The sequence below is a fragment of the Centruroides sculpturatus genome, unplaced genomic scaffold, assembly GCF_000671375.1.
Source record: "Centruroides sculpturatus isolate CEXI.00-Female unplaced genomic scaffold, Cexi_2.0 scaffold1249, whole genome shotgun sequence".
NCBI classification, from domain to species: domain Eukaryota; kingdom Metazoa; phylum Arthropoda; class Arachnida; order Scorpiones; family Buthidae; genus Centruroides; species Centruroides sculpturatus.
Window position 1 is genome coordinate 40,260 of NW_019385434.1, and position 9,779 is coordinate 50,038.

Consider the following 9,779-nt stretch of genomic DNA (forward strand, 5'->3'; position numbering starts at 1 on the left):
TACAATTATATATTATAAAATTTTAACAAGTATAAAACATCATAACTGTAATAATAGAAATTTACTAAAAAATATAGTTTTTTCTTATATTAGTTTGCTATTGCATTGACATCAATTTAGACATTTCTCCCTAGATGTTGTCCCTAGTTTCCTGTACTATAATCAAAACCAAAGTGGCAGTTGAAATATAAATGTAGCATTATGTAATTTATGTACAATTCTGTATTAATAATTTATACAATTCATAAAATTTATTTAAGAACAATTTTAACAACAATTATTTCATCTTAAAAAACTAAGAATTGAACAGAAAAAATATTGTTTCATATAAAATATGCAATTCTATAATAGAATTAATGCAGTATCATGAAGATTCCTGTTAAAATAGCTGAATGTTCTGCAATACAACTAGATATAATTAAGATAATTATACTCGTACTTAGGGCTAAAAGCAATTTCTGTAACAATAATGTTACATTTAAAGAATAATTTCCCTATATCCCAATCAATATTTGTGCATGGGCCCTCATCTATTAAATGATGAAATAGACAAAATTAACAATGACATCTGGCTGCATCATATGTTCTCACCACTTGTGCTCCAGATGTGTAAGGTAACACACCTTTGTAACTGCTCCCTGCATCTTGTAGAAATGTCTGAACCTGCAACTCTGTTGTCCTACTGTTTTTGGTATGTACTGTATATAATTTAAACTGACTGTATAACATTAGTTCATAACAGTTAACCAATAATTCAGCTAACTCAACTATTCTTTGTATCAGCACCCTGTTTGTCACGTTACCATGCAACGTTAAGAAGAAATATTACTCCTGTCTACATTGATAATGCTTACTGCTCGTACAGTCATATTGTATAGCTTTAGGCATAGTTTTAAGTTTAAATTTATTTTTTTTCACCTTGTATAATTTTTAAATATACTAAGACCTCTTTTTAATACCAACTGATGAGGGACTATTTTTCTATTGGAAAATAGTCCGAAATGCATTGTCAATTTTTATGGTTTTTATACTTATGTAATCATCTTATTGTACACCCCTTTTTGTTTTATTAAATGTTTTTACTTAGATTCTTGAGTGTTTGTGCCATTATCATTGGTGTGATAAGCCCTTACTATTATCTGCCTCATGGTTATAGATATTTTAATTAATTTAATAATTAAGATATTTCAACATTTTATTTTTATATTATAAATACAGGTACCCCCTTATTTATGAATGTTCAGACTTGCAAAAAATTGGACTGTACACAAACACAATTTCCGAAATTCTCTTGCCACAAGGGGTAGTGCTGAAATCAGTCTTTAGCCAGTAATAAACAATTTTTAATAATTAATGTGAATTTATTTCTATTGTGTATCACCACTTTTCATTTTCGTGTTTGTGACGTTCTATTTCCACTTGTGAGGTGGCATCAAAATCTGTAACTTTGGAATAATGACATTTTTCACTGTTGTTTGCAATTTTTATAAACATTTACAATTAGTGCTTCAAAAATGCATCCAAAAACTATTAAATCTAGCAATGGAGATAAATGCAAGTGCGACCATGTTACTGTGGGAAAAAAACATTTGAAACACCCGCTATTAAGCAGTAGCAACAGGTAAATGAATGTAATGTGTTCTATTAAGTATACTGAATCAAACACTAACAATAAGCGGTTACTGTGTGTACAAATGTACTTTCTAGGTTAGTTTTCAACATATGACAAGACCTGTTTGTAAGTGAGCACCTGTATACAAAATATATATATATATATATATTGCTCTAAAAATGTCCAAACAACAAAACATACTTGCTGCTTCAAACATTAGAAAAGACTATTCTCAGTTATTCTTCTGAATTTCAAAATCTGTCATCATCCAAAAGTCAATCAGATTGCAAAGTCCCATTTTTGTATACATTTGTAATTAAAGTGTTGTTCTGCCAGCCTTAAATCATAAGGGTGATAACATATTTACGCCTCTTAAAATATATAGAGTCAATTATCATTACAGATGTTGGAAGTGTATTGGGGTTTAGGAAAGTGTGGATTTACAAGAAATTATGTATGTGCCACAGAAAGTAATTATATAACTCAAAAACAAGGATATTTGCACCATTTCTGTTTTATGTCATTGGTGATAAATTAAAAATAATGTCAAGTTATGAATATGGAATATCAATATTCAGGTACTTATATTTTAAGGGCATTAAGAAAGGTTAAGTTGAATTTCGATCTAGAATTTAATTTAAAAAGCTTTTGTTTTCCTATTGCTATTCATCTTCACTCCTGACAATGTATAGGAACAACTCAAACAACCAGGATAAAATAGTCTTTTTTAAATACAAGAGTGTAAAAAAAAATAAATAAAAATTATTTGCAAAACAGAAAGAATCTTTCGCTCACGCATGTAGGGCGACCTAGGAATTTGAAACTGTGACAAATGAATAAAAACCTCGTCTAATATAATAGTAAATACAGTGATTTTAATTAATAAACTGGCAAAAGACAAACTTTTCAGTAAATATTGTTCCTTCAATTATGATACTTAATACTTGTTACCCAAATTCTATAATATAAAATATTTCCGTACCATCATTTGCTTGGTTTTGTCAGCTTTTGTTAACACCAACTGATTTTTTGTTAGCCACTCTTTTGTATATTTCCGTACCTTTTAGGATCGAGTTATAAACTCCGTAACATTAACCGTATCCGTAAATGTTTGCTAAACTGGATATCTATAAAAATAGTTATAAAGTACCGTAAGAGCAGCGTTGCCACAATGAAATTTCAAAATGTACCGAAGCTCCTTCAAAATGTACTATTTCTATGAATACTTTGTTTACGTGCCTATATATATACTTTCAATCTGCCACATAGGCACTTCATTAAATTAAATAAAAGAATAGTAAGACAAAACTTTCTTTAATAAAATTAGCAAAAAACAACATTAAATTACTATTTTTCGTTTTATTTAATTAAAGTAAATGTGACTAATTATTTTGCTATGGCAACAAATATTCATATTTTGTTTGAATACATTGTATTCTATTCAAGTATTATTTGTCAGTTTATTGTCAAATAATTTAAAATTTTATTTTTGGAATTTTTTTAAAAGCTATTTATAAATTAAAAATATATCTACACATCTATTACTTATTATAAAATAAGCATTACATTGACAACATTTATTAATAATACTATTGAATTTCATCTTAATTTTAGAACAAATTGTGCCTTAAAAAATAATTATAAATTTGTTATACAGTATTATAAATATAAACAAACACCAAACACTTGCTGAGCTTATTATTATTTACTACTCAAACACTTTCAGCCTACTTCTAATAGGCCATCCTCAAGAAATTACTGTTCTACTATCGAATACAAAGCTTTCGAACAATTTTTAAAATTTAAAATTTTTTACATATTTTTAAAAACGTAAAATACTAAATATTTAACCAAAGAAATAACACATTATATACAATGTAAAAATCATCTACAAATTTCGGGCGCCAAACATCTACAAATTGTTAAGGAATGATAAGGACGAGGTAGGAATGAAAGAAAAGGCTGGAGTTTATAGAATTCCTTTCGTAAATCAGCAATTGGGAGTGGCAAAAGATTATGTGGGTGTCACCACAAGACACTTGGAGGTGCGTACAAAAGAACACATGTATGAGGTCAGTAAAGGGCACAACAATACCATCTTGGCAATTATGGCACAAACGGATGGAGCAAGTGTAAAGTGGGATGAGGCAAAAATAATTAAACCGGTCCATTCCCCAACTATTGCTTTTGGTATGAAAAAATGGAGATATAAGAGCAAAATAAATAACAACTGCTTAAACGCCAAGGACGCCAATGCTCTTCCAACAGCATGGAAATACGTGATATAAAAACAAATGAGAATTAAAAACCCTTAAAATTGTGGCGATTGTATTTTAACTCGTTTAATGTACGTTATACAGGTTTATTTTTACATATTTTACATAACGGATATTTTGATATTATTGACGACGAAAGTTTAAAATCATTGATTTCCTTTCCTGTCCATTATTTTCGTTTGACTGAGTTGAATCGTTTGGACAACGTGACATGAAAAATTTTTCAAGGTCCTGATGAGAATGTGCAGACTTATACATGCAACTACCTATGTTATTGACTTTGACAGACATACCCCATTTGTATGTTGTGATTGGATAATTTAAATTAGCAAGCAGTGACACTAGCGAGACTTTATTAAACTAATTTTTTCTCATTTTTTTGTTAAGGCACGAGATATTATTTTGTACCATAAATGGTACTGAAATATTATAATGTACTCAAAGTGTACTAAAAATCTAAGTGTACTTTCAATTTACTGGAAAGGGCAAAATGTACCCGAAAAGTACAAATGTACTAGGAATGGCAACGCTGCACAAGAGCTTTTCCGTATCCTTAAGGGAACAAGTTTATCTTACGATTTACAAAGCAATGCATTGTGAGCATGCGCAAAATCATCTGTAGTTATTGCCAGATCTAACACTAATTATTTATTCATTTTAACATTTTTCTATATTTTTTTATAACCAAAGTAATTCTTATCTTAAAATTTTATATTCTTCAGAAGCAACATTATCGGACAAAATTTACGTTTCAATCAATTTGTCAAAGCTTTATTGGGTTGCTTCCGGCATAACTTCCGATTATACTCGACTTAACGCATGCGCAATTGGTCAGTTCTTCGTATTCTTACCGTAAAAGTTTGATCGAACCAAACTTTTCTTACCGAATACGGTACGGCCATACGGATACGATACGGAGTTTATAACCACGCTATACGGATACGCTTACAGCTACGAATACGGTTACGTTACGGAGTTTATAACTCCACCCTTACCGTTCACAAGACAAATAATTTTAAAGTGACGTCATAATGACGTTTACCTCGCCACGTCGGAATCGAAGGTCGTCAACGACACCATTCCTAAACGTCCTTTTTCCTCGTATACATAACGAAATAAGGCAAATAAAATTACTGCATTTTGTTACTGTCGAAGAACGAGAAAGTATTTTTTAATAAGTCGCTATTAATTAAATGAAATAAATATACTCAAGTACGAAACAGTTCGGGCGTTTTTATATATACCATTCGATTCTGCGTGAGAAATGACGTCAGAATACGTCTAAATATTTCTATTAATAAAGCATAAAACCGTTTAGTGGGATGGAAAACGTTGGCTTCGGTCTAACCCGACAGACAACGACGGAGTCGTAAGCAGAAAAAATGGCGACTGTAGTTTGTCTTTGACCTACTTTACCGTAAAATCGATTTCGAAATTTAAGTTTAAATTAATACTTACATTTACGCCGAATCCTCTTCAAAAGACGATAATATTGCTTAATTAAGCATTTAAAAATTGTTTCGCCGACTGATTCGCGTATTTCGTAGACGATAAACAACACACACCCACACGGTGCAGACAATACATTCTTCTGTCTGTTTACCGTTCTGATGACGTGTTTTTATAGTCCGTTTATTCTTCCGCGAGAAATAGTTCCCGCTAAAACTTTAAATTCGTAAGAAAAACTATCTTCTTTCGAAATTATTTAATGTAGTAATTAAAGGAATGAAACTTAAAAATTAAGGAAAGATTTTATATGTGTATTTAACGTTTTTGTATTTGTGGCGTAGTAAACACTAGTATTGTTTTATTCCAATGACACGTGGCAAATTTTCCATCAAATTCCTTTATTAGATGAGTCGATAATGTTTCGGACTTTGCCCCTCTGCAGTCAACTTGTATTTTCTCTTCATGTCTGTGATCTTGGTGTTAGCTTCTTTGCATTTTTGTTTGATGAACACGGTTTCAAAAAACCAAAAAAAAGTTTTTGTATTTATTTAAATTAACTATGTTTTAAATGATTGAATAGCAACACGCCCCGCCTTCTTGTTCGTTTTTCACAGTTAACATGGCCGACGTCAGAAGGATTTAATTGAAAATCGATTACACGAATTTAATTAATTGTTCTAGTGAATAAATAGTTTAATATCTTAACGGAAAACTTCTTCGATGTTTACCTATTTTCACTAACAAGGGAACTGTCGGAAAGTGTCTTCTAATAAATTTTAATAAAATTTAGTTAATAACTTCGATAAAAGTATATAAACTCTATTTTAAATTTGTAGCATTCACTAAAAGTGTTGATCGAAGTTATTAGCAATCAAATGTTGCACTACTTTATAGTAGTTTAACATAATTATGCAAATTTTTAAAAGTGAAAGGGTCGCGGAGGAAGACGGCAATACTACATATAGAATAAATTCTGGAATTTTCAAAAATGGTTGAAGAATTAATAAAATTTTGTATACTTTTAACATAATTATTAACTACATTTTATTAATTCTTCAACCATTTTTGAAAATTCCAGAATTTATTCTATATGTAATATCGCCGTCTTCCTCCGCGACCCTTTCACTTCTAAAAATTTGCGTAATTGTCTCTGATAACTCTGATCAACACTTTTAGTGAATGCTACAAATTTAAAATAGAGTTTATATACTTTTAACGAAGTTATTAACTAAATTTTATTAAAATTTATTAAAAGACACTCCGACAGTTTCCTTGTAAGTTTTCGACCCGTCACGTTACTAGAATGAGAAACTGCGGAAGGATACATTTTCCCCACGGAGAGAAAAGGCAACCGAATCACCAGTACACAGTAAGGCGCTAGATTAGTACACAGACGCACGTAACGTAAGTCTCGGCCAATCAGCAAGAACACAATTGGACACGTGTACAGATACATTAAACGTGAAGGAAAATAACTTGTTTAATTCCGCATACTCCATGACGTCACGTACAAACAGAAGACAACAAACACTAATAAATAATGTTTTTTTAAACATGTTTTAAAAAATATTTAAGGGTATTATTTTATCATTAACTACGTCCAATATTACATTTAAAAACTGTGTTTATGTATTTAAAAAATCATCTTAATCACACATAATTTTTGTACATAAAAAAAATCAAGTACAATTACAAATTAAAACTAATAGACAATTAAAAAGAAGACAAACAACAATTTTTAAGATGATTTTCTTTCATTACGTTACATTAAAAAATACTATGTATGAATTTTATCATTTTTCTTTTGTGTAAATTTTGTCCATGAATTTTTTAAAATATGAAAAAGTATAAAAAAATTAACCAAACTAACTAACAAGACCGATCTTAAGGGTGCGGCTATGCAGACGCGAGCGAGCGAGAATATATGGCGAGAAGAGGCGAGACGCGATAAATATCAAACTCTGTCAGATAAGTGCGAGAAGCAGGCCGGATGGCCGAGCGGTCAAGGTGGCAGCCTACCATCCTGGGGGACCTGGGACCGAATCCGGAGGGGGCAAAGAATCCCCAGGAATTTTTCGAGGGTGGTCCGTTCGGATACGTCGGGCCCCGTCCCTCACCACCCGGTCGCCCCATTGTAGGCCTGGCCGAACTCATAATGGGCCTGCTTTAAGAGGCTTTCTTAGTCCCACAGGGCGGAAAGAGTAAAACAAAAATAAATATGTGCGAGAACCAGAAAACCGCTCACGCCAGTGAAATTTCTCGCTTGGGCATATTTTCTTTTGCGTGCTCGCTACGAAATTCGTGTCTGTATAGTCGCACCCTTATCGACCCTCTGAAATGTTAATTCACCCTAAGGAGTCAATATCTATCCCGTTGGGAAATCGCGATTTAAATATTCTTCTTTGCTGCAGTAGTATGAAATGGCGTGCCAAATTCTTGTAAGAAATAAAACTGAAAGGATTACGACCGCTAATTTATCACTATCGGAAATCGGGTTTATTATAAATTACTATTATCTTTATTTGCTAGAGGTCAGTTCTTCGTATTCTTACCGTAAAAGTTTGATCGAACCAAACTTTTCTTACCGAATACGGTACGGCCATACGGATACGATACGGAGTTTATAACCACGCTATACGGATACGCTTACAGCTACGAATACGGTTACGTTACGGAGTTTATAACTCCACCCTTACCGTTCACAAGACAAATAATTTTAAAGTGACGTCATAATGACGTTTACCTCGCCACGTCGGAATCGAAGGTCGTCAACGACACCATTCCTAAACGTCCTTTTTCCTCGTATACATAACGAAATAAGGCAAATAAAATTACTGCATTTTGTTACTGTCGAAGAACGAGAAAGTATTTTTTAATAAGTCGCTATTAATTAAATGAAATAAATATACTCAAGTACGAAACAGTTCGGGCGTTTTTATATATACCATTCGATTCTGCGTGAGAAATGACGTCAGAATACGTCTAAATATTTCTATTAATAAAGCATAAAACCGTTTAGTGGGATGGAAAACGTTGGCTTCGGTCTAACCCGACAGACAACGACGGAGTCGTAAGCAGAAAAAATGGCGACTGTAGTTTGTCTTTGACCTACTTTACCGTAAAATCGATTTCGAAATTTAAGTTTAAATTAATACTTACATTTACGCCGAATCCTCTTCAAAAGACGATAATATTGCTTAATTAAGCATTTAAAAATTGTTTCGCCGACTGATTCGCGTATTTCGTAGACGATAAACAACACACACCCACACGGTGCAGACAATACATTCTTCTGTCTGTTTACCGTTCTGATGACGTGTTTTTATAGTCCGTTTATTCTTCCGCGAGAAATAGTTCCCGCTAAAACTTTAAATTCGTAAGAAAAACTATCTTCTTTCGAAATTATTTAATGTAGTAATTAAAGGAATGAAACTTAAAAATTAAGGAAAGATTTTATATGTGTATTTAACGTTTTTGTATTTGTGGCGTAGTAAACACTAGTATTGTTTTATTCCAATGACACGTGGCAAATTTTCCATCAAATTCCTTTATTAGATGAGTCGATAATGTTTCGGACTTTGCCCCTCTGCAGTCAACTTGTATTTTCTCTTCATGTCTGTGATCTTGGTGTTAGCTTCTTTGCATTTTTGTTTGATGAACACGGTTTCAAAAAACCAAAAAAAAGTTTTTGTATTTATTTAAATTAACTATGTTTTAAATGATTGAATAGCAACACGCCCCGCCTTCTTGTTCGTTTTTCACAGTTAACATGGCCGACGTCAGAAGGATTTAATTGAAAATCGATTACACGAATTTAATTAATTGTTCTAGTGAATAAATAGTTTAATATCTTAACGGAAAACTTCTTCGATGTTTACCTATTTTCACTAACAAGGGAACTGTCGGAAAGTGTCTTCTAATAAATTTTAATAAAATTTAGTTAATAACTTCGATAAAAGTATATAAACTCTATTTTAAATTTGTAGCATTCACTAAAAGTGTTGATCGAAGTTATTAGCAATCAAATGTTGCACTACTTTATAGTAGTTTAACATAATTATGCAAATTTTTAAAAGTGAAAGGGTCGCGGAGGAAGACGGCGATACTACATATAGAATAAATTCTGGAATTTTCAAAAATGGTTGAAGAATTAATAAAATTTTGTATACTTTTAACATAATTATTAACTACATTTTATTAATTCTTCAACCATTTTTGAAAATTCCAGAATTTATTCTATATGTAATATCGCCGTCTTCCTCCGCGACCCTTTCACTTTTAAAAATCCGCATATAAAATAGTACGACATTTGATTGCTAATAACTCTGATTAACTCTTTTAGTGAATACTACAAATTTAATATAGAGTTTGTATACTTTTAACGTAACTATTAACTAAATTTTATTAAAATTTATTAGATGCCACTCCGACAGTTCCCTTGT

The 9,779-nt window shown here is 31.6% G+C and overlaps 1 long non-coding RNA gene across 1 annotated transcript; it reads right to left on the bottom strand.

Moving 5' to 3' along the window:
• Nucleotides 1-775: 775 nt before the first annotated feature.
• On the bottom strand, nt 776-5,468 carry LOC111638954. The gene is made up of 2 exons (XR_002758988.1): nt 4,355-5,468; nt 776-2,672 (listed from the first exon to the last, which is right to left on the bottom strand). It is a non-coding gene; the product is annotated as an uncharacterized LOC111638954 (long non-coding RNA).
• Between the last annotated feature and the right edge of the window lie 4,311 nt (nt 5,469-9,779).